This window comes from Protopterus annectens, chromosome 7.part0 (assembly GCF_019279795.1).
Source record: "Protopterus annectens isolate FY-2018-M chromosome 7.part0, PAN1.0, whole genome shotgun sequence".
In the NCBI taxonomy this organism is placed as follows: Eukaryota; Metazoa; Chordata; order Ceratodontiformes; family Protopteridae; genus Protopterus; species Protopterus annectens.
In genome coordinates this window covers 1,642,129,756-1,642,156,299 of record NC_056739.1, presented here as the reverse complement: position 1 = coordinate 1,642,156,299, position 26,544 = coordinate 1,642,129,756, and positions in this window count along the sequence as shown.

Here is a 26,544-nt window from a genome sequence, read left to right as displayed (position 1 = left end):
GCAGAAATGCTAGGGGCTGCCATAGCTGTCATAAGGAGACATAGGCTACTTGCTGAGGGTGGTGATAATGCAAATGGTGCCAGACAACCCACGGTGAGGAGACGGAAAAGAGTGTACAGGCCCAGGGTCACCTACCACGGGTTACATGAGCTGGAGATAGTAGAGTGCTATGGAGTGGACATAGACCTCCTGCAGCAAATTGTCGAGCTGTGCAGGCCATGCCTCACACACAGAACCAACAGAGGGGAGCCCATCCCAGTGGAAACCAAGGTATGTGTTGGCCTAAGAATACTAGCAAAAGGTACCTTCCAGAGACCAACTGGTTATATGATGGGGATATCACAGGCATCAGCCTCCAGGGTACTGCACCAGTTCCTGGATGCCATGTCAGCACATGTCGGTGATCATGTATATTTCCCCAATGCCTGTGAGGTATTGGCCAGCAATATGCGTCTCTTCCAGGAAATAGCGGAATACCCTGAGGTAGTGGGTGCAATAGACTGCACACACATATGCATCAAAGCACCAGCCGGTGAGCGGGGTAGGGCCTACATTAACTGCAAGGGCTTCCCCTCCATCAACTGCAAGGTTGTGTGTGATGCCCAGGGCATAATAATGAATGTGTCTGCTTGCTGCCCTGGGAGCTACCATGATTCCCATATCTGGCATTTGACACAGCTGTACCAGACATTTGCCAATGGGGACATCCCACATGGACACCTAGTGGGGGATGCAGGTTATGCACTGGAGCCGTGGCTGATGACACCCATCAGAAACGCACACACACCTGAACAGAAACACCATAATGAGGCACGCGCACAAACACGTAATGTAATAGAGCATGTGTTTGGGCTGCTCAAGTCACGGTTCCGCTGTCTGGACACATCTGGTGGAGCCTTGCAGTACTCACCAACTACATGTACCCAAATTGTCATGGTATGTGTTATGCTACATAATATGATCTCGCGAAAACAGCTGCAGCAGGACCAGCATAGGGCCGGGCCAAACAGCCCCCCACCATTGCCAAGGCCATCACAGGCAGAGCATGACTCAGAGGAGGGACAACCTGAGCCTGCCCCAGTAGGCAGAAGGAGGCATGCCCAGTATGCCCTGGCCTTGGCAAAGAGGCAAGGCATAGCACATACACTGGCTCAGTAGGAACCCTGGGAATGATACCCCTCTCTGACTCACTCATATAATAACAGGGATGCCTAAAATGACATAACCTGCTCTCAAACATGTACAGGGAATGTAGTATGTGCATCCGACAGAGGCAGCCCTGCAGCACCACCTGAGGCATGAATGCCATGTGTTAAGCAATGTAACACCATGTAGTATATGCACACTTGATGACCCTGACTAACATCCTACCCTCACCAAGCATGATGCCACAATATGACGATGAGATGATCAATTGCAATAATTGGCTGAAGTATTGCAGTTAGTCAAAGGGGATCCAATGTGTGCCAGCCTGGGATGACATGCTGAGCATGACATGATACTCCACCTGCTAGGGGTGGTGTGCACCTATCAGTCCAGGCCTTATTGATACTGGCAAAGGCTGTTGTTACCCACAGCGTGCCCTGACTAGGTAAGGCTCAAAACACAAACCCACCTCCATAGGTATCACAAGGGATAAGAACCTAGATGTAATGCTACCCAATGCCAGAAGTCTAAACAGCAAGATGCATGCAGTCTAAACTCCCCCAGTATGGAGAATGTTGACATCTGTCCTGTAACAGAAAACTGGGTCAAGGCTCACAACAGCACCCTAACACTACCAGGTTACACCTCATACTGTGCTGTACAGCCTCAAAACATGGAACAAGCTACAAAAGGAAGGTGACTAGCAATATTTGTCAAGGATAACCACACCCCCATATTGGTACCACAACAAGAAGCAGCATGGACTAGCCATGGTCAAGTAACAGTGGCTAAAATTGCTTCCCAGTTTATAGCCTGCTACAGATTACCGTCCTAAAACCAGGAACTGCACTTGGCCTATGTTGGAATACATGAATATATCAAGCCCTCCAAACCACATTATATTGGGTGACTGAAAATACCCAGACATAGACTGGGAGCATTATACTAGCTCCAACACTGTAGGACAAAAGTTCCTAGAATCCATAAACCAAAATGCCCAGGAACAAAGTACCACTCCCACAAGAGGGGTAAAGCATACTGGATGTGATAATCAGCAACATGGGTACTGGATGGCAAGATGAGAAGTGTATCCCTCACTGTTAAGACCAGACCATAGAGTAATCACACCGGATATACACATCCTGACCACATTCCCTGGCCATATGTATATATCTCATTTCTCTCTACTTTCACTGGCTTATGTGAGTAATCACAAAACCATCACTTTTGAAATCCCACCCCTTCAATTATTTAAATTTATTGGCCATCCTACAGTATTTCATAGTACCAAAATACAAAAGTGACCACCCCTTTCAGTCCATCTTGCTGTTTAAAAAATAGTAACTCTCCACTAAACCTTAACCTTTTAAACAGGTAAAACTCAAGTTACCTACTTTCACATCTAACTTCTCTAGTGCACACTGCAGAGTGCATTCTTTTCAATCTTACCTTTAAGCATCCCTGTGACTAGCACTTTCTCTAATACCTGCTGAAAAGCACTAGGAAGCCTTAAACTCATACAAACACTGCACTCTCCTTGTTAACAAGGAGAAATTAATAGTAGGCACTAAACAGCCTATAATTGCAAAGTACCTTGCTAAGGAAACAGCTCCTATACTTTACAAAGAAAGAAAAAAAAGCCCCAAACCAGGCATGTCCAAGGGTCAGCTTCCAGTGATTTCTCCTGTCCACCTGGTGAATCTGGGCATACTGGGGCAATGCAGCAATTGCCTCATGTACACAGACAACCCTCTCCTCCTACCACCCAACACTACAACCTGTGAGAGATGCACTTATATAGCCAAAATGGAAGCAAAGCTCTCTCCACCCAAGATTGTGCTAAACAGTCAAGAGGAGAAGGTTAACACCCACACTACACCTCAAGCAACACATAGCCCTTCTAAACCCGCACCACCAACACCCACATATAGCAACACTAAGTCCACATATGCAGAGGCCCTTAACTGTAACCTGCCCAAGCAGCAAAGACCTCTGAAGCTGAAACGCAAACAAACACCAATCACAACCAATGTGTCACATAGTTCACAACACCAGTGTGCCACCCAGCAACAGCCCCTAAGGCAAGACAATGTACCTAACACTTTAGTCATAGGTGACTCTATAGTCCGCACACTGATGTCCCTCTCACCAGGTTGAATAAGGAGAAAGTTACAGTCAGCTGCCTGTCGGGTGCCAGGATCCGCCACATAACGCATGCACTCAAGTCACTCCACAACAAGTACAAATATGACTCTGTCATTGTCCATGTTGGAGTGAATGACTTCAGACGTACCTCCCTGGACTACATGAAAAGAGACATGGAAGAGCTCTCGGATCATGTGGCCCAGGCAGGTATGACCCTAGCCCTGAGTAGCATCCTGCCTTCGCCCAGAATGATACCACAATATAAGGATAAAATGATTGACTTCAACAATTGGCTAAGCTTATGGTGTCATTCAAAGGGGATCCAGTATCTGTCTGCCTGGGATGACATGATTGACAGACCACGATGCTTTGCCAGAGATGGTCTGCACCTGTCGCCCTGGGATTCAGGTTACTGGCTAAGGTTCTTGCCACCCTATAGTGCCTTTTTTAGGCAAACTTCAAAGGACAAAACCACCACCATAACAGGTACAAGCATGCAAAATCTGAAGGTAATGCTACTCAATGCTAGAAGTCTAAACCTCAAAATGCACTCTCTCGAGGCACTCCTAAAAATGGAGAACATCGATATCTGTGCAGTAACTGAGACCTGGTTCAAGGCTCCAGAGAGCACCCCTGCAATACCAGGCTACAACTCTTACCACACTTTTCGCCACCAAACCAGGACTGAAACACTAAAGGTGGAGGAGTGTCAATATTCACCAAGGATATTCACACCACCAGGCTAGTTGGCCAACACAATGTGTCTGAAATTCTCCAAGTGCAACTAACACTAGGTAAGACTGCAATCCAAATTGTAGCTTGCTACAGATCCCCACCATACCCCAAGATTCTCACTACACCTTTCTAAACATACTGGAAAATATTAAGATAGAACCAAACACCCTAATACTGGGTGATTTTAACTACCCTGCCATTAACTGGGAAAACTACTCATGTCCCAACACCTTTGCAACGGTTCTTGGAATTCATAAATTCCAATGCCCTGGATCAACTAATCCATAGTCCCACCAGGGGCTCCAATATCCTAGACCTGGTCATTACCAACATGGGAAATCAATGCTCCATACCTATGGTCACCCCCTCGTTAGTCAGGTCTGACCATAAGCTAATCACCCTTAACATCCACATCCCACCCCCAACACCCAAGTAAAGAAACCACCATAAAAACTTCTCTAAAGCCAACTTCATGCTACTCAAGTCAGAAGTGACAAACTTCATGACACCCATGCAGACGGGAACTGAAAGTTCATCTGCTGAATCCTACACTACGGCACTGTACGAGCACATCCACTCATGCATGAATCGTGCCAGCCCAAATAGAACCAAAATGCTCTCATCCAAAAAAAGGAAGCCAATCTGGTGGTCCCCTGCCATAAACAAACTTTACAACAAAAGGAAGAAACTTTTGCAGAAAAGAGGAAAATCCCAGGATGCAAAAAACTCCCTTACTAGCCTCAGTAAGAAACTGAGATGCCTCATAAAATCCTCCAAAGCTAGTTACGAAAATAAAATTGCCAAAGATTCCAAAGACAACCACAAAGCATTCTATAATTATGTCAAGAATCTAAATGGCAATGCTCAGATCTGCTCTGAGCTAAAACAGAATGGCATTAAATATACTGATCCGAAGGATATTGCCAATATCCTGGCAGATCGATTCAGTGCCAACTTCACCCCACTCTCACCCCCTAAATGGCCCATCTCAATACCGGAAGATTGCCAAATTCCAGTAATAATGGCCACACAGGTACAAAGCACTCTCTAAAGCCAAGAATACAGCATCCATGGGACCAGATGACATCCCGGGCTGTGTACTACATGAACTACAATATGAACTGGCACCTCACCTAAGTGTCATGTTTAATCATAGCCTCACCTCAGGTTTCATGCCCACTGAGTGGCACAGAGCTATAGTTATCCCAATCCACAAGGGGGGATCCACCTTGGATCCCGGAAACTACCGTCCCATCAGTCTGACAAGCCTTATCTGCAAGGCCATGGAGCGTATTATCATGGAACTTATAAACAAAGACATTGGCAACCTTCAAACACTGGACCCCACCCAGTTTGGGTTTGTGAAGGGCTGATCTTGTCTCCTGAACCTGATTGACTTCTTTGAATCAGTCTCCAGAGCCATGGACAAGGGTAAGGTGGTCCACACAGCCTATCTAGACCTTGCCAAGGCCTTTGACACCATCCCCCACTCTGGAATCATAGATAAACTTACTAAGTTGGGCATTAATCCCTATGTCACCCAATGGGTTGCTAAATGGCTTACTGATAGAACCCACACTGTAAAAGTAGCCGACTCCAAATCCAGCTCCAGACAAGTGACAAGTGGAGTACCTCAGGGTTCAGTCCTGGGGCCGCTCTTGTTTGGCATCTACTTCTATGAAGTACAGGTCAACACTAAGGGACTCTGGCTAACAAAGTATGCAGATGACTGCAAACTGGGAGCCATTATTGAATCCCAAATGATGTGGATACTCTACAAAAGGGCCTTACAGAAACAGATGCTTGGTGCCAGAGCCATGGGCTCAAGCTCAATGCCAAGAAATGTATTGTTATCCCTTTGGGAAAAAACATGTATCCATGAATTACCATATAGGTGGCAGTACACTAAACACAGAAAGTGTGATAAGAGACTTAGGGACACAGGTGGACAGTGGTCTCACCTTCGATAACCACATCGCCACAACAGTCAGGATATCCTTCTATGTGGCACACCTCATCATGAAGGGCTTTTCATCCAGAAAAAAGGAGGTCATTGTCCCACTGTACTCATCCCTCATTAGACCCATTATAGAATACAATGCCCCATTTGGTATGTACCTCTCCAGACATCTGCAACAACTGGAAAGGCCTCAGAAATACCTCACTAAAAGAATCACAGGCCTAAAGCAGATGCCCTATGCTGACCGCCTTAAAAAACTCCAGCTATACTCTGTCGCATATCGTCTACTCAGAGGCGATCTCTGCTTAACATACAAGGCCATGTCAAACCCAGAGCTGTTGAACATGCTACACTTAAAGAAATCCCAATCCCTCAGAGTTACATGCTCCAGGGATCTAAACCTTGTCATCACAATAAACAAAACATGTTGGAGGGATAGGTTCCTGACCCAGAGACTCCCCAGACTCTGGAATAGATTGCCCATACATGTATTTCAGAGTGCCTCTTTGGACCTCTTCAAGAGGAACCTTGACGATTGGATGGGAGAAAGGAAATTCACCCCAGGGATCACGTCAGTCACCCTGCTAGACAGGGGTCCAGAAAAGTAAATAATGTGGGAAGAAATATTCAGGGAATTGTTATGGCTAGGCTTGTATAGGCCCTAGGGCTGATAGCCAAGTACTAACCTATGAACCTATGAACCTATGAACATAGACCTATCACAACTGCAAACCAAAGACATAAACACAGAAAAACATTCCCAGAGGCCCTAATTACAAACACACCACATCAACAGAGGCCTCCAAAGCAGACACCCAAGCAACCACAACCTCCAAACATAGCACATGCAACACATAGTACACAAAGCTGGTGTGCCAAACAGTCACAGGCCAGAAGGAGAAACAACATGCCTGATACAGTTGTAATAGGTGACGCCATAGTCAGACACACTGCTGTCCCGCTCACCAGACTGAACAAGAGAAAGGGTACAGTAAGCTGCCTGTAGGCTGCTACAATACGCCACATAACACAAGTACACAGGTCACCCCAAAGCAAGTAGAAATATGATGCAGTCATTGTTCATGCTGGCGTCTATGACCTGAGATGTACCTCCCCGGACTACATGAAAAGAGACATAGATGAGCTCTCCGATTATGTAGTCCAGGCCGGTATGACACTGACCATTTGCAGCATCCTACCCTCACCAAGAATGATGCCACAGTACAAACACAGAATGATCAGCTTTAACAAGTGGCACAATTACTGGTGTCATTCCAAGGGGATCCAATGTCTGTCTGCTTGGGATGTCATGCTTGACAAGCCACGCTGCTGTTCCAGGGATGGCTTGCACCTGTTACCCCAGGGCGTCTGGATATTGGATAAGGCTTTTGCCACCTCCATAGATCCTTTCGTAGGCAAGGCTGAAAAGACTAACCCACCACCCTAGAAAACATAAGTGGAAAGAAAGATAAGGGTAATGCTGACCAATGCCAGACGTGTAAACCTCAATATGCATGCTCCCGAGGCCCTCCCCAGTATGGAGAACATTGATGAATGTGCAGTGACAGAAGCCTGCAGCAAGCCTCCTGACAGCACACCAGCACTACCAGGTTACACCTCATATCATGCGTTATGGCCCCAAAACCTGGACCAAAACATAAAAGGAGGGGGAGTATCCATATTCAGCACAGACACCCATATGTCCAGGTAACTGACAATGCACGAAGCATCGGAGACCACCCATGTGCAACTAACCATAGGCAAAACTGCTGTACAGTCTGTAGAATGCTACAGGCCACACTCTCACACACAGGAACCCCACCCAGCTGTCCTGAAGACACTGGACAGTATGAATGTCTCACCAAATACCAAACAAGGTACTCAGAAATTACCACATAGGTGGTAAACCATTATGTATGGAAGGAGTAATCAGGGACCTAGGGACACAAGTGGACAGTAACCTGTTATGTGACACTCACATTGCCAACGTGGCTAGGAAGACTGTCTATATTGGACACCGTATCATGAAAGGATTCACATCTACGTCAACAGAGGTCATTGTGCCCCTATACTGTTCGCTTATCAGACCCATAATCTAGTACAATGCCTCATTTGGGATGTACCTTACCCGACACCTGCAGCAGTTAGAAAGACATCAAAGGTACCTCACGAAGAGGATAAAGGGTCACAAATATATGTCATATGTTGCCTGGCTGTAGACACCCCAGCTGAATGCAGTCACATACTGCCTACACAGAGGTGTTGTATGCCTGTTGTACAAGGCCATATCCAACACAGGAGTAATGGACATGCTCCACCCCAGAAAACCCAAAGCCATCGGAGCTGTGAGAGTGAGAGATGTCAACCTCAACACATAATGAAATAGGATGTGCTGGAGCGACAGATACATAACCCAGAGGCTCCCTATACCCTGGAACAGAATCCCACTCCATGTTAGGCAGAGCCCTTCACTGACACTCTTCAACAGGAATCTTGCCAAGTGGATGGATGATCGTAGATGTACACTGGGGGTCTTCACTGTGTCATGTCCAGACAGAGGCACAGTAAAGTAAATCATAAATGGCCATAATATTCACATAGCAAGGGGTGGCAAAGCCACACACACTCTGGCTAGGCTTATAAATGCCCTAGGGTGGATAGCCTAGTATGAACCTATGAAGATACAAATTGTACAGGACACTAAGGATAATCACAAGGCTTTCTTAACTGATGGTAGGAACCTTGTTGGGAATTCACAGATATGCTCTGAATCACTCAAATATTACAAACAACATACCAAACACACACACATATTGCCAACATCCAACCTGACAGGTGCAGTGCAACCCCCCTCCCCCCAAATGCAAAATATCTATCCCAGCAGACTGCTGGCCTCCTGACATTGCAGATGCTGAGGTAAAAGCCAGCATCTACAAAGCAAAACACACAGCAGCAATGGTATGAGATGGTGTCCTGGGCTGAATCCAACATGGACTCCAAGAAGATTGGAATGCCAAATCACACTACTGCTCAATGTCAGCCTTACCACAGGATATGTACCCAAAGAGCAGTGTACAACAACAGTGGTCCTTCTCAACAAAGGTGTTGCCTGAATGGATACTGCAAACTACCACCCCAGAATCCTGACAAGCTTGGTCTGCACAGCTATGGAAAGGATCAGCATGTACCGCAGACATAAAGATATTGGGGACTTACTGACACCGGACCCTACCCAGTGTGGCTTTCTTAAGTGCAGATCCTGCCCTTTAAACATGTTTGACTCATTTGAAACAGTCATTAAGGTCATTGATGAGGGCAATGTGGTCCACACAGCGTAGCTGGACCTTGCAAAGGCTTCCATACAATACCCCACGTGTTCATTATAGATAAGCTCACTAGCTTAAATATAAACCCCTATGTCAGTAGAGGGGTTGCAAACCAGACCAAGGACAGAACTGACATGGTCAGGCATGCTGCAGCCATGTCAGACTACAAACCAGATATAACTGGCATCCCACAAGGCTTGGTCCTGGGACCTCCCTCGTTTGGTATATATGTCCCACAGGTACAGGCCAACATGGAAGGACTGTGTCTGAACAAGTTTGCAGAGGACTACAAACTGGCCACCATATCTAACCCTCCAGCTGACACAAGCATCCCACAAAAGGCCACATAGAAACAGACAACTGGTGCCATAGCCATGTTAGCAAGCTAATTGCAGAAAAGTGTATAGTCAACCCCTGTGGATATACAGTAAGTGCCCACCAATTACCACATAGGTGTTAACCCATTAAGTACTTAACATGTAATGAGAGACCTGGGGACACAAGTTGATAGATATCCTGCATTGGACAAGCATGTGGCTGTAGTGGTTACAGAAACATACTATATACCCACCTAATCATGAAGGTTGTCAGATCTAGATAAGGGGAGATAATTGTGGCTCTGCAGTCATCCTTCATCAGCGTTACAATTGACTACAATAGCCCCTGTGGGATGTACCTCAGCAGACACCTCCATCAACTGTAAAGTCCCCAAAAGTACCTCACCAGGAGTATCAAAGAGCTTGAACAGATGCCATGTGTTGCCTGATTAAACAAACTGCAGCTCCACACACTGCCATACTGCCCACCCAGAGGCAAGCTGTGCCTGATGTATAAAGCCATGTCCAAGCTGGAATCAATGAACATGCTGCACCTTGTACAATCTGAATGGCAGTGAGCTATGCACATGAGAGATATGAACCCCAGCACTGACATACATAGGACAAGCTGTACTGAATGATCCATAACACAGAAGCCACCCCCACTCTTGAGTAAACTCCCAGTACAGGTTAGCCAGAGAGTCACTCATCGACTCTCCTCAAGAGGAATCTTGATGAGTGGATGGGAGATGGTAGGTTTACCCTGGGTATCACTGTTATGTCACGGGTAGACGGAGGTACAGTATACTAACCATGACATATGTAATGGCAAACTCCACTTACAATGTGTGTTGAAGGACAAACACACTCTCCGACTAGCATTAGAAATGGCCTAGGGCACATTGCTAGTGTTTGCCAATGTACACCTATGTTGTGGAATACACTACCAATGTTGGACAAGCCTGGTTTAAGTAGTTCATATCTGAACATAATGCAGCATGGTCAGATGTGCACAACTGGCCCCTAACCAGGCTGTTGTGCTCACTATGAAAATGTAAAGCAGTGATAGGACTAAAGCCCAGGATACTGTCCACCACAGTGAAAGTACTGAACCAGAACACTATACGGTACTACGGTGTTAGGTCTGTATGAAAGGATGTTGACAACTGTATGCAAAGTATCCCATGCAAACCCTGCAGGCACAGTATAATCCCTGTTGTGTTCAGACACAAAGCAGTTGGACAGTAACTACACAACATGACACACAACACACAACCATAAACGTGAGATATTGTTGAAGTTCACACTCATCCACAAATGTGGTGGGCTGCAGAGTTCAACATATGGAAAGCTCACACTGGGCATGCTCGCACACTTTGATAAATGAGACATATGTCAGACAACATGCCATGGAAAGCCTGAACTGGGCATGCTCACATACTTAGGCCAAATCTCAGTTTAGCAGTTGGCCACACATATCTGGTATTTGTACGTGTTATTCCAGGAACCAATCACATTACAGCAATCTGCCCAGTGTACACAGTTAAATGACTACAGAGACATAGGTGATATAGTGGATCCCTCTCACATTCAAACATCTTCCACAGATACACAAGTTGTTCATAGAAACAGGGAATGCTATGGCAATAAAGACCTGCAAACAGTCTATCAGCAACAAATATTGTGCATCTGACAATTAAACATATGGGTGTAGAAGTCAACACTAGGCTGTTTGCCCTAGGGAATGACAGCTTAGCCAGAGTGTGCTTGGCGTCTGCCTCCCCAGTACAGTAGGCTACTGTGCCACTGTAAAGTAGGTCACATAAGGCACCGTGTGAGGCTAGTGTGCTGTGCCTCCATCAAGCAGGGACACAGTGGAGATCCCAGGGGTTGAATTTGCTAAGCCACATCCATGTTGTTGGTGTGTGCTGGAAGAGGGTTGGTGAGGACCTCTAACAGTAAGTGGGTGTCAATAACAGACTGAGGGGAGCCTTATCTGCATTGTCTGGACAATTTCACTGTCAACACTTTGTCGTGATGATTATGAGGGATTGAAGTGTTGTGCCAGTACTGTTCAGAGATGTCCTCCCTCTGTGGGCTACTGCTCTGCAATGTATTAGCTCACTCTGTCTGTTGGACAGCTCATATATGGCTGGTGTACACCTGACAGGTGTCCTGTTGTGGAAGAGTCATGGGTATATTTGGGATAGCATGATCAATGCAAACCTTCCACATGCTCATAGAATGCAATTGTCAATGATTATGCAGAGTGGCCTGTATACTCCCCCAGCATGGGTCCTTTGAATTCTTCCACCCCAGTCTTCACAAGTGTGAAGTCTGCTTTTGATAAATACACTTTGTTTGCAGTGACAACCTTACCTGGGGGTGGGGATGGGATATGGATGTCCAGAGAAAGGTAGGTATGGTCAGATATCAACAATGGTGGTCTACCTCTGGTGTGGAACAGTGAGTACCCATGTTGCAGATGGTCAGGTGCAATATGTATTCCCCCTTGTGGCTGTGGTGAGTGGTTCTGCCATAGCACATGGACTCACAAATTGTAGTGACTGTAGGGTAATGTTGTAGAGGCCTGAGTAGTTCCCACACACAATATACCTGTACCTGACATTAACAACTGGAATGGTGTATGTGGACACCTGCATATCTTGGCACTGTTCCCAGGGAAGCAAAGTGTGTGTCCTGGATGTGGGAGGTGTGGTCTGAACTGGTTGTGTTGTGTGTTACAGGTCCTGTGGTCACGAAGAATGGTATAGAACATAACCTGCCAGTGCAATGTGTATATCTGACCCTGAAGTAGGTGGCTGAAATTGCATATATATGCTATCCCCCACCTGACAGGTATTACTAGATGTACATGCCTCTGTAGAAATAATGATGTCAGCACCCTATAAATACTGCAGGTGCTGTGCAGATGCCCAATAATTTGGATAGTGCGCTCTGCTAATGCGTCTCGGTCAAGTGTCATAATATAGTTAGGTAGGGGTTTGAATCCTGCAAATGCTCACTGTGTCTGTGTGGATGAGCGGGGTTGGTGTGTGTGCAAGGCTGTGGGAGGGAAATGTCCCTTTTGGCAACTGGGAAAACACACTACAGGATGCACATTCCTCTTTCTAAACACTGATGATGTCAGCACCCTATAAGTACAGCAGGAGAAGAAAAACCTCCCAATAATGCGCCGCTAATGCGTCCGTCTCGAGTGTCATAACGTAATTCGGTAGGGGTTTAAATCCTGAAAATGCTCAGTGTGTGTGTTTGGGTGAAGGGAGTTAGTGTGTGTGCAATTCTGTGTGAGAAAAATGTCCCTTTTGGCAACTAGGAGAACACACTACATGATGCACATTCCTCTTTCTAAACACTGATGATGTCAGCACCCTATAAGTACAGCCGGAGAAGGGAAACCTCTCAATAATGCGAATAGCGCTCTGCTAATGCGTCCGTTTCGAGTGTCAAAACATAGTTAGGTAGGGGTTTGAATCCTGCAAATGCTCAGTGTGTTTGGAGGGGGGTTAGTGTGTGTGTAATTCTGTATGAAAGAAATGTCCCTTCTGGCCACTAGGAGAACACACTAGAGGTTGCACATTCCCCTTTCTAAACACTGATGATGTCAGCACCCTATAAGTACAGCAGGAGAAGGAAAACTTCCTAGTAATGCGAATAGCGCACTCTACTAATGCATCCGTTTCGAGTGTCATAACATACTTAGGTAAGGGTTTGAATCCTGCAAATGCTCAGTGTGTGTGGAGGGGGGTTAGTGTGTGTGCAATTCTGTGTGATAAAACTGTCCCTTTTGGCAACTAGGAGAACACACTACAGGATGCACATTCCCCTTTCTAAACACTGATGATGTCAGCACCCTATAAGTACAGCAGGAGAAAGGAAACCTCCTAGTAATGCGAATAGCATGCTCTACTAATGCGTCCATCTTGGGTTTCATAACATGGTTAAGTAGGGGTTTGAATCCTGCAAGTGTGTGTATGTGGGAGGGGATGGAAATAGGGTGTGTGCAATTACATGTGTAAGAGAACTAACCTTTTTGGCAACCAGTACAACACACCAGCTGCTGCATATTCCAATCTCTACACAGAGATGTTGTCAGCACCCTACAAGTACAGCAGAAGAGGGCAAATCTCCCAGTAATGCAAATAGCACTCTGCTACTGTGGCTCTCACTACTGTTATAGCACAGTTAGTTATGGCTTTGAATTCCACACATGCCACGTGTGTTTTTGTCACACATAATGCCCATGTGTGTGGGTTGTTGTTCACAATAATGCATGACATCGATTAAACCAGTAATGGCAATGGACACAGATAATGTATGTGTGTGCCAAATACACATATGTACCTGTGACCTTCAATAGTTCCCATGTCTGATGCCTGCCACATGTGAATACATGGTATTTGCACTGGATAACATTATGACTGTGGTCTTCTGTGCGGGTGCTGCATGTGGTATGTGTATATACAGTGTGAGATGTATATGGTATCATCCTAGCAGCGAGGGATACACATCTGGTATGGGGCATATAGTCTACATGTTGTTGATGAACAGGTGCTGCATGTTTTCACCTGTTGTGGGAGTGGTAACAAGTTGTTCCATAGCAATGCAGTGACTACATGCTAGGAATCTTTCAGCTAGGGTGTTGTAGTGTAATTCATCAGCATTCAGTAATACGTCAGCATTCCTGGTGAGGGTATGATGCCAACCAAGGTCAGGGTCATACCAGCCTGTGCCACATGTTCAGAGAGCCCTTCCATGTTCCCTATCATGTAGTCCAGGGAGGTACATCACAGGTCAGCCATAGTGGCATGGACAATGACTGAGTCATATGTGTCCATGCCTCTGACTGACCTGTATGCTTGTGTTATGTGGTGGACCATAGTGCCCCACGGGCATATTACTGTGACCTTCACCTTGTCCAGCCTGGTGAGCGGGACCTCACTGTACCGGAAAATAAAGGCACGTAACACAACTGTAGCAGGTGTGTTGTCTAGCCGTACAGGCTGTGACTGTTTGGCACACAGGATTTGTGTGCTATGTGTTGCATGTGCTGTGTTCCGGCTTAACGTATGCCTGTGTGCCAGCTGCAGAGGTGTCTGCTGCTCAGGCAGGATGCTATTCTGAGTCTCCACGAATGGCCCAGTGTGTTCACGTGTTTGGATTGCTGTCAGTGTAGGTCTACATCACACTGGTATTGTAGTCACTGTAGTATTTCATGCCACCTGACAGGTTATGCCAGTACTGGGTTCAGAGTGCTTAGTCCCCAGTTTGGCTATGTGGTTGCATCTCATACATGTGTTGTACGTCCATGTGTAGGGGAGAGGGTTGACTGTGTACATGTGGCAGCTGTGACATTGCCACATGACCCACATATTCCACAACTGTACCATAGATGTGACTGACAAGTGACCTTTGCACATGCTACCATAGTATTGTGATTGCCATGGTGATTAACAGCACATAGGGCCAATGGGGAACAAGGTACAGAAGGTGAGTATGTTAGGGTGTAGTGCCTGTGATTAGTTAGCACTGGCATATATGACTGCTCACGTGGACAAATGCCAGGTAAGTCATATGCAATGTGTCACAGGCAACGTACATGTGAACAGGACAAACAGTGACGTTCTGTCAAGTGAGACATGGGCATACATATAGTAAGCTATGCAGATGTCACTAGGAGTCCACAGAAGCTCTGTAACTCTGCATTGCAGGTGGGATCAGTGTTCCAGGGTAACTGCAAGCAAACATGCATGCAAACAAAGTTACAGTAAGCAGGGCTGCATGTAGTCCATTGTACAACAAACAAGCTCTACCACTTCCAGTAGGTAACAGTGCAAATATGCAGGCACTATACACATGTACATGGAAATACACAGGTCAAATGGCTAGGGTCCAGTCTCAGCACACACAAGTGTACAGACCATGTACCATCAGGATGTACAATAACTGGATGGAAACCCAGGTGCTCATACCTGCAGTACTACACATGTCAAATAACAGACACTGAGCCTTCACTCAGTGGTTCCATACTTAGTAGGATGTATGCTACCTGTCCTGCCACCACAGTATCCCTGACATTTATGGGGACTCTCCTTCCTGTGAAAGTTAGTTTTGTGTGTTGGGGCTGTCTAGCATGGTATGAGATGTGAGCTTGCAGTGCTAGGGTGCTCCTGTGTGTCCTGTACCAGTCGTGTAGTACTGCACACATATCAACATCCTCAAACATCCGAATTGCAGAGTCCAGTGTGGGCCACATGCCACTTGCAGTTTACATGTCCATCATTGTGTATCAATATTTTCATTACCTTATCCCCTGTGCTACCTATGCATGTAGCCTTCTGTTGACATCCTTAACACCAGTATGCCAACATGTGCAGATGATACACTATGGTACTTACCATGGGTGTAGACAACAGTACAAGACAATCATACCCTTACTGCATCAGGCATGCTGGGATATACCCACAATTATATCAGCACACAGTACTGTTAACAACATGATACTATTACTATACGTCTATGTAGTCACCCTGTGCATCAGCAACATGTTAACCTGTACCTGCACTGATGTTACATATTGCAGGAGGTGGCACAGTTTCATCATATGCACAGGGTGTGAACTTGGTATGCCTGAGTCTGCCACTGATACCACCAATTGACATGTATGTGTATGTGTGTTGGTGAGGGACAGCAGTACAAGGTGTGGCAATGCTGATGCCGTGTGTGCGTGTATGCGGTCGCCCTAGGTGTTGTCAATTTGCATGTGTGTATGGATGCACACAGTTCCACCTCATGGCTGCCATATACTGGTGTTTGTGGACAGCCACAGACTGCACCTGCCAGGTCATACAGATCAGTGTCTCTGGCCACGGACATGGTACCTGTGCCTTGCAGGGGTGCTACGGACCGTATCCGGTACCAGTCCAGACTGGTTACTGTCATCAGAAGCAGGTGTTCGTTGACTGGACACAGATCCCTGTCGGGCCTGTCCAGAGCCATGTGCACGTGGTCTCCTGGGGCAGTCTGATGACAGCACAGACCCAGCATTGCTGGGGCTGCTGCTGGCACTATGGGGGCGGCCACGGCCCTTTTGTCATCCGCGATGACTACCAGCTGTTACTGTTGCTGGCATATGCCCACGTCGACGCCTCAACCATCCACCAACGTCCTGGCTCATGGACATGTAGTTGTGGAACCGATCTAATATGTCCCCACAACGTCTGTCTATGACATTGGTGAAATTACGGATGGCAGCCGCAATGTCACGCATACTGTCAGTCATGGCTGTGCAACATGTTGTCAGCTCCCTCAGACCCTGTCTGGTGTACCATTCCATACGTGACTGTGCCTGCATGACAGCCCGAAACATAGCTGAGGTTGTAAGACCTCTGTGGGCACATCTGACAGGGGCAGTACGCCCACGGATGCTCCCACAAGAACCCCTGGATATCTGTCTGTGTGGTACCATGTCAGGGCCATGCCCATGGCTGCTGTATGGGGAAGCATGTGCCACAGATACCACATTACCCTGGTCAATGCCCACTGTATCCTGTCCATCACCTAGGGACATTGGTGACAAAGGGTGTATTGGCAGGATAACTGTGCACATTGATGGGGTTGACAGCTGTGTACTGTCAATTGGCTGACCAATGATGGACCCTGGCATACCTTCCTGTGCCATTACACAGATGTCATCATTATCAGTACCCGTGGCACCTGATTCAGGTTCCCTGCTTCATGACACCAGAGCAGCACCAGAACCTGTGGGAGGGAAACAGGAAAAATAGTTTACAGTGTCTACACAATGTTACCAGTGATGCACACATGCACACATGCACAGGTGCACACATGCACAGGTGCACGCATGCACAGGTGCACACATGCACACAGTTGCACACAGTTGCACACATGCACACAGTTGCACACAGTTGCACACTTGCACACTACTCAGTATGCGAGATATCAACAAACAGACACAGACACACCAGCATGCATACACAGAGCACTACTAAGTTAGCCTAATATTACTATTACTATCAAGACTATTAAAGGTATTGTTAATACACACTCACCAGCATGGATAGGCTGCATTGCTGTTACACCGGAGGGACCTGCAGAAGTGAGGAAATTAATGTCAGTGGGCACAACTGTGCCATTGTTACTGAGTATGATACAGGTCAGTAGTACAACAGTTGCCTTTCACAGGTCAGCTGCTGATATTGAGAATATCACACTTGCACATTAAATACTATGATGACAGCTACAAACCAAGGACACACCTCACACATGCATTAACTACCAGTGTACACAACAGTCAGCTATACATATGGCATAGTACCTGCACGCTCATAGTCTTGCTGCTGTGTGGCTCCAGCCTCCATCATAATGCAGGTCTGCTGCTGTTGTTGTTGTTGGCGGGCTGGAGCCACAACACTTATGAGTAGTCCCTCCAGTCTGGTGAGTGGGGGATGTGTAGCCACCCCACCACCTGTGGCAACCAGTTGCCTTTGGATATCCAATGCACGCTGACGGACATTTCTGATTAAATCACTGCAGTGATGTCGTACCTGCTCATATGTCCTATTATGCATGCCTATGTCATTTACCCGATGGACCAGGTCTTGCCACAGTGCAGCCCTCTCCTGCTGATTCTGGCTGGTGCGGGAAAAGAGTATTGCATAATCCTGCACCAGGCTCTGGTGTATTTCCTCATCCTCAGCTGCAGGGTACGCTGGATTGCGCTGGTGAGCCATCGTCCTGAAAAAGGAAATAACATGATATCAGCAAAATATGTCAGCAGAATTTGGCACACATACTACACATGCTACTCGACTGTTGTGATACAACATATCTCACATATATAGCATCTGTCTGTCTATTGGTGGATACACATGTAAATGGCCAGGTATCAGTGCTCAGCCAACAACTGTGCAACAGTACCTGGCACACTCCATATGACATACTAACAAACCCCAGCAGTCAGAACACTGATTCAGGTCCAAAGCACCTCCTCACTCTGGGGGTTTGTATTGAGGTACTGTATGGGGTACATCATCAACTACTGTGTGCTGACCACAAACTAATTGCCCTGGATATACATATCCCACCTCCACCACCAGCACAAATGACTACAGTGAATAACATTTCAAATGCAAACATTACACTTCGTAACACTGACATGGTATCCTTTAAGCCCACTGGGCCAGTGGAAGACACAACCCACAATGCTGACCCCTTCACAAATGATTTCTACGGACATCTCCGAGAATGCATGGATCATGCAATCCCATATAAGACCAAGACACTCTCCACAAAGGGAAAACATCCTGTCTGGTGGACCCCAGCCATAGACAGATTGTATAACAAAAGATGGAAGCTACTGCAAGACAGAGCATAATTCCATAAAGGAAGGCATGTCTGCTCAGCACTAGTAAGGAGCTATTTTCTCTCATACAAACTTCCATGGGCAACTTTGAGAGGGGAATCAATGAGGACACTACAGATAAAAACAAGGCCTTCTTCAGTTATGTTAGCAACCTGGTCAGAAACCCTCCAATATGCTCATAGTTAGTACACAACAACAAATAATTCACTGAACCCACAGATATTGGCAACATTGTGGCAGACAGGTTCAGTGCAAGTTTCCCCCCTCCCTCTCCCCCAAACTAAGACATACTTATCCCAGCTGACTGTAACCTCCCTGTCATCACAGATGTCCAGGTGAGAGCTGCCCTCAGAAAAGCAGAAAACACAGTATCAATGGAACCTGATGGTATCCCAGGTTGCATGCTACATGAACCCCAAGAGGAGCTAAACATACATATAGAAGTGCTATGTAACACTAGCCTGACTACAGGATATGTACCTGTACACTGGCGTACAGCAGCAGTGGTTCCACTCCACGAAGGAGGCACCTCTACATACCAATACAATACAACACAATACAATACATTACAATACAATACAATACAATATGCTATTGCCCCTGTGACTACAGCAGCATACTGTTCTGCTACCCTGACCATTGTGACACATGTGATGTGATGGTACCTGCTCCTGTCAAACAGTTACACAGGGTGACTCCTATGGCATATTACCTATCTGACTAACATTCAGCAGGGGTATGTGTGACATGTACTCATGGGGAGTCTTGCTTCTTAATGCTGTGTGGTTTATTGCAGGGTATGTCTTATCTGTGGGTAGGAACCTGTACCTCCACCATGTGTTCTCTACTGCAGTGTCACGGATGACACACAGCAGTCATTTAGGTTGTGGATGGTGTGAGGTGTTACTATGGTTGTTGGACATCTGTCATGGGTGTGGCTTAAGTATGTAAATCCAGGAGTGGTAACCTCTATGTGGGTAGTATGTATGTACTCTTTGGTGTTGTCAGTCACTGTGCATTGGTAATGTGTTTGAGTGCATTGTCACAGTGTTGTACATGTCACTGTGTCCTTCTCCATATCTGTAGCTGGCATGTGGGGTACATACCGTGGCAGCCATCGTGTGGTGTGGAGGGGTACACTGACCTACATGTCCGTAGCTGACACACCATGTCTGCTGACACATACCATGTGCAGGTATTCCAGGAATAGTGTGCCACTGTGACTATCACTGGGGGGACTATTGTACACATTTATGACCCTGTTCACTCCTGACACATGCAGTGGTGGGCAGCCAATCACATATCTGGTGGTTACTGGTGTAGGTGATTTGAAATGGGGTATGGTATTCCAGTTTTGACACTGGTGTTCACTCCATGCCTTTGTCACCAGGCACCTGTTGCAATACATCTGTACACATGTGCCTTACTCAGAATATATATACTTCTCTCTCTCTCTCTCTCAATATATATATATATATATATATATATATATAAATATATATATATATATATATGTATATATATATATATATATATATATATATATATATATATGTATATATATATATATATATATATATATATATATATTTATATGTCTGTATACATATACACATATATATATATCGATGTACATACATTGCTATAGATATGGAGAGGGGGGGTGACAGATAGGGGATGAGAGTGACAGAGGGGGTGGGACAGAGGGAGTGTGAGATCGTCATATACAGTCATATCTGTAGATAGTCATATCTGTCTGTCTATGTATATGTATCTACATATATCTATATCTGTATGTGTGTATTACATATATATGTTTCTACATATTCTATCTATCTACAGCTGTCTATGTATTCCTACATCCCTCTCTATGTATGTATACATATATGCATATTATATATATATACATACATACATATATTGACATACATACGTATCCATATGATAGATAGGTATATCAACATGTTTGTTTACAAAACTGTATACACACACTAACATACTGCTAAACATACATAACTGTGAAACCTACTTTGTACATTGCGCTACGACCTACATTCAACCTACATTGATATGTGAACACAGATGCCCTCACATACATATGTATGTACAGCCTTCACTGATAGATGCTGTATGTCCCCTGCCCTATGCACATCTTCATATACATATGGATACAGACCAATGACACAGATGGAGGGTTCACAGTATGTAGACTTTTAAAGTATTACTTTACATTACCTGTGTTTGTCACAGCTGCTTGCTTTGCCATTTGGTTTGGTGTCCTGCTGATCCAGTTGGCAGTTGTCAGCTTTTGAGTGGGTTTTGATGACTGGTTTTGTTTGTGTATGTTTTTTTTTTTTTTTTCTCTCTCTGTCTCTCCCTACCTCCACAGGGTGCAATGAAAGTATTGCATGTGTGGACTGGTAGTACAGCATGCTTTTGTAGGTATCTGCATATGTCCATGTGATGGCCTCTGCACCAATTGTTAGCCAGCATTTGCTAATTGCATGCAGCCAGTTGTGTACTGATTGCAGTTCTCACTGTGATTCCAGGACAGTGCTATAAAAAGGTATGTGAGATAGGCGTTGCCCTTTCAGAGTTTAAGGGCAGGGACAATGCTGGTATGCTATGGACACTGTTCTGTGAGTGTAAAGGTTAGTATCTCTCTCATATTTCTGGCTGTCTTGTAGATTAACATTTCTCCATTCATTTCTCCAGTTTCCTGTACTAAGTGTGTATGTACACTGATACCTAAGACTACTACTACTGTTAATGTGGGTGTGTGTGCTTTCCTGTGGGACATGTGGTGTAACTGGTATATAGCAGTGGCTCTTGCACTTTGTTGCTATGGCTTCAATATTTGCCCTTTACATTCACTACTTGTATGCCTGCTAGGTGTCTTGACTGTAGTGTGTTGCTGTGGCTTTCCTAATTTCCATGTACATTCACACCTTGGAATGCTTGCTATATCTGCTAGGGTGTTACTGCATGCAGTGTGGTCTGGCCATGGTGTGGGCCTTGACATCTATTAGGGTAATGCTGCTGAGCAGGCCCCAGAGACTCTCAGGTGCATCTTTTATCTGCCTCATGGAATGGTACATATCAGTGGGGTACACACATTAAATTGTCTGGTATTCTGCAGTTGTGACTGTGGGATAGCATGTGCATATGTATTACTACACTATTTCTGCCGTGCAGGTGGTGCATACTTTCAGTACTTCATAGTTACCATTGCATGTGTTCTAACACCTTTCTGCCTACTGTTTGTACATTTCACAGGGAGTCTGTGGGGCATCCCTGTAACTCAGTCACTGTTGCTATGTCTAGGCTCTTAACTATTCAAATATGACAGTGTCAGACCTGTCAAGTGTACAGATATTTGCAGGTTGTCCACATTTTTGCCTCATATTTTGGTCAATATCTTATAAACAGCTTTTTCTGGCAAATCACTCTGGGCTCAAGTCAGACTATAGTGACAAACATTTCAGTTTCAGACTTCATACGCTTCCAAACATTCAACAAAATGCAGAACCTTTTACTCTCTCAACTGTCTAAGGTTGTTGTAGCATTATTTGGAATGTGTCCCTGTTTTTGTTCCTTTGCTCCACATTTTTTATTACTTAGTCCGGATGTGTTCCTATAAGAGGTTGTGGGGTATGGGCAGTGATTATCCTGCTGTGAGCATGTGTGTGGCTTGCAAGGTGCTACAGTGACATTATTACCTACTATCTACCAAATAGCATGGCTGTTTCTGTTCACACACTACTATTCTAGAAATCCACTACATTTGACAGTAAATATACATGACATGATTTGTGTACTACACATCCTATATTCCCTTTACATTCATTCCTACTATTACATGATATATATATTGTAGCACAATGTTTTTATATAACAGTCATGGCTTAGTGGTAAGTCATGCAGACTACTGTTTCCAAGTTCCTGGGTTCGGGACTGACAGTGGGATTTTATTTTGCTTTTGCGCAGACTACAGGACTTGTCATTCAGAGTGACTAAGGCACTTTTAAGCAGTTGTAACTGGGTTAGTGCTGGTTTGCGCGGAGCTCACGCATGCGCACTGGCGTTCAGCTCTGCGCACACCTGCTTACAACCGCTTAAAAGTGCTTACTCTTGCGCACACCCGCGCTATTTTCTTTGAAAGAAATGAAAATGGGGAGACAGGAAAGAGGTGAAAAAGGGGTCACAAAGAGGGTAAGACAGTAGGGAAACAAGCTCGGGTTTTGTAGGAGGGATGTAGGTAAGGCCCATAGCTGCCCATTTCTTCATCAGCAACAGCTGTGCATATGTTTGTAATTTGGTGTGACATTTGAGACCTTCCACACCTGAGAGAGGTGTAAGAACAACAATAATACTTGTTGTACAGCCAATTGTAATTGACAGTTTCCATGTCCAGCAGACGTGTGCGAAATGGGCAGCTATGTATGGGGCATAATTTTTTTGTGGGTACAGAGTGCCCTTTTTTTTTCAGGTGAGAGTGGTATGTCAGGTACGGGAAGTCGGTATAGCTGGGGAGGTAGGTTGGGTAGGTTAACAGACAAGACAAACAAGACGCATACAGGGGCGGTGTATGACACATGTGGGGGGGGTTACACAATTGACGGGGACGGATGTTTGGATATCTAGAACCCATGGGCCCACAGATGGCAACAGTGGAACTGATATCCCCACCCATGGGTAGTTGCCACTGTGCCTTCACGGCCCAGGACAGGGCTGTGATGGAGGCTGTGTAGGCCGGGCAGCAGACACGCCCGTTAGTTGTGCCACCTGTGCCTCAAGCTGGTGTAGGGGCCCAAGAACATCTTCCCGGATCTCCCTATGCACCACAGTCTGGACACTACAGAGGGTGAGTGGATGTTCTCCTCCGGCCACACTTGCAGAGGGGGGATGAGCCCCATCACCTGCAGCGCTTCCACCCGCAGGTGGCACAGGGCCAATGGAGGATGGTCCGGCCTGGGCACTACTGCCAGGTGTACTCGCCAGCGGAGGAGGGAGAGGTGGGTCCGCTGGAACCCGCCTTCCCTGTCGTCCTATGTTTTGCATTATGTCATGACAGTTTGGGTTAGTAATGTACAATACCATTCACAATTAGTTGTAACAGCATGCATTAATATTCCCATTAACCAAACACCCAGATATTCAAACCTTTGAACACAAGCATAAGACATGCATATTTTGAACAGCAATACACAGTCCAACAACATGCAGGGTTGATTGATGGCAACAGGCCATCATTTTGGATGTATGAACAGGGCAGATGCATCAACGTACATGCAAATATGTATGAACCAACAGAACAAATGTCCAGGGGTGTTAATTGTGATTGCACATACCAATTTCACGTGGAATGGATTATATGTGGTTATAGGGTAGGGTGAAGAAAATTTAATTAACAACTTCAAATACCAATACATATGCTCTACATTTCTAATAGCTGCAGATATATACACACTACAGTTCTGCCTACAGTTTCCTATGTGATAACTACTTTAAGTTGGTGATAGGAATGTTACTGCTACATCAATATACATTTTCATTTTTATTCATACACATTCATATCTGGCTCTGCTCAGCTACATTATCCTGCTATAGACAACTGTGGATGTTTGGTATTTCAGACAATCATACTATCTGCATATTGCAGACTGAGAGCAACATATCCAGATTTTGGGATACACATTCCAGCTGCGGTAACATTTTCAACACATTTTACAGTTTGGTTCTGCTTGTCACATTCATTTAATTCTGTACTGACTGCAGTATACTTTATTCAGGTGTTATTACTACTTTATTGGTGGATTCATAACTCTTTCTCACATTCTCTCACTTGTTTTATTTTTACAATTCAGGATGGTACTTAATTCTAGGTTTTATTGACATGTTTTACCTGTAGTTATAACAATCCTTTCCAACAGTCTCACTTCTGTCATGTTTCTGTATTTCAACAGGGATATTTTTCACACATGTGTTTTACTCAGCTTCTGCAGCTGTACTTTTCAGCCTGCTGCAGGTTATGTACTATTATATTACAGGTGGAACATCTTTATTTCAGACTTTATTTCAGACTTGTTTCATTTTTCTGTTTGGATTACAGACTGCATCACACTTTTGTAATCAAGAAATACTTGCAAACCCTCTTACACTTTTACTTGCACATTTTATTACTTAGTGACTACACTGCACTCTTTTGCTAACTGTCATACTTTTATATTTATTTACAGTTACAGGGAGAGGATTACTGACCTGCCTGTTGGCGCAACCGTGCCAGCCTATCGCCATAGTCTCTACGGTTCACAGAAAGGACACCTGCAGCTGTAATATAAATAAAGTAATATTGGAATACACATCTCCATAATATCAGCTAGGTTAATTTCTTACATAAATAATTAGATGTAACTTACTCAGTAGTGGAGCGGTGGGCATTTGCCAGGCCTCCTGGATCCAATGGTTCAGTTGGTCCTGCTTCCATCTCTTCAGGTCCGCATGGTGGTGACAGACCTGCTCACCAGTCCTTGGTATCCCTGTGGCACTGGTGAGATCATGAGCCAACCGGTCCCATGCCTCAGCCCTATATGCTCCCCACAGGACCTGGCCCTGCATGAGTTGGGCCTCATGATTGTGGACAAGGAGCCAAACCATATATTTGGACTCCTCAACACCCCACCTCTGTGCTTGAAAGCAACTACCCTCACCTACACCTGACATTCTGGCTGCAAATTGGTTCTACAATAGGTTATGCTGTGTATTCCCACCTATAGGGCTTATATATGCCGTTTTTCCCGCACTTATCTGTGATTGGCCATTTTGGAATTGTATCAGCTTCACAAAACCTGCTTTGTCATGCTCCTCTTTCTATTCATTCCTATATATTTGCTATTACTGCATTGCTAAGTGCAACTGTCATGGCTTAGCGGTTCAGTACCTTGACTATGGTGCATGGTATCCTGGGTTCGAACCTGGCCACTGCTTTTTATATTTTATGACTGTCTACACAGGTTAAGAGGTGTGTCTGTGTAAAGGCAGTTTTGATACAGCTTGCTCAACGTTGCCCGCCAGTTAGCTTGTTGGCGCGGCGCGCAGCTCCGCGCAAACAGGTTACGCTGGTTTACGCTTCATTTGGCTGTCAGCACGCATATTATGCTCAGCTCAGCTACAGGCACACAGTTTCAGGGTGTTAAACCACTGCTCACCTACGGGCACTCATTTTACACCTGTTAAACCACTGCTCACCTACGGGCAGATGCACTCAACTTGTTAAACTGTAGTTCAGCTATAGGCACATCTGGCATTTTTTATTATTTTATCTCACATTTCTTCAAGATAAATGGCCCATTTCATTACATTTTACATAAAATATAATTTTATATGTGTACATATATGTCAGGGACTTGTTTCGTGCTTATTTCACTAAAAATAAAACTTGATGTTGGGGGGGCTCGAACCATGACTGCCTGCTCTTCAGCCGACGTCTCTACCGCTACACTATTGCTT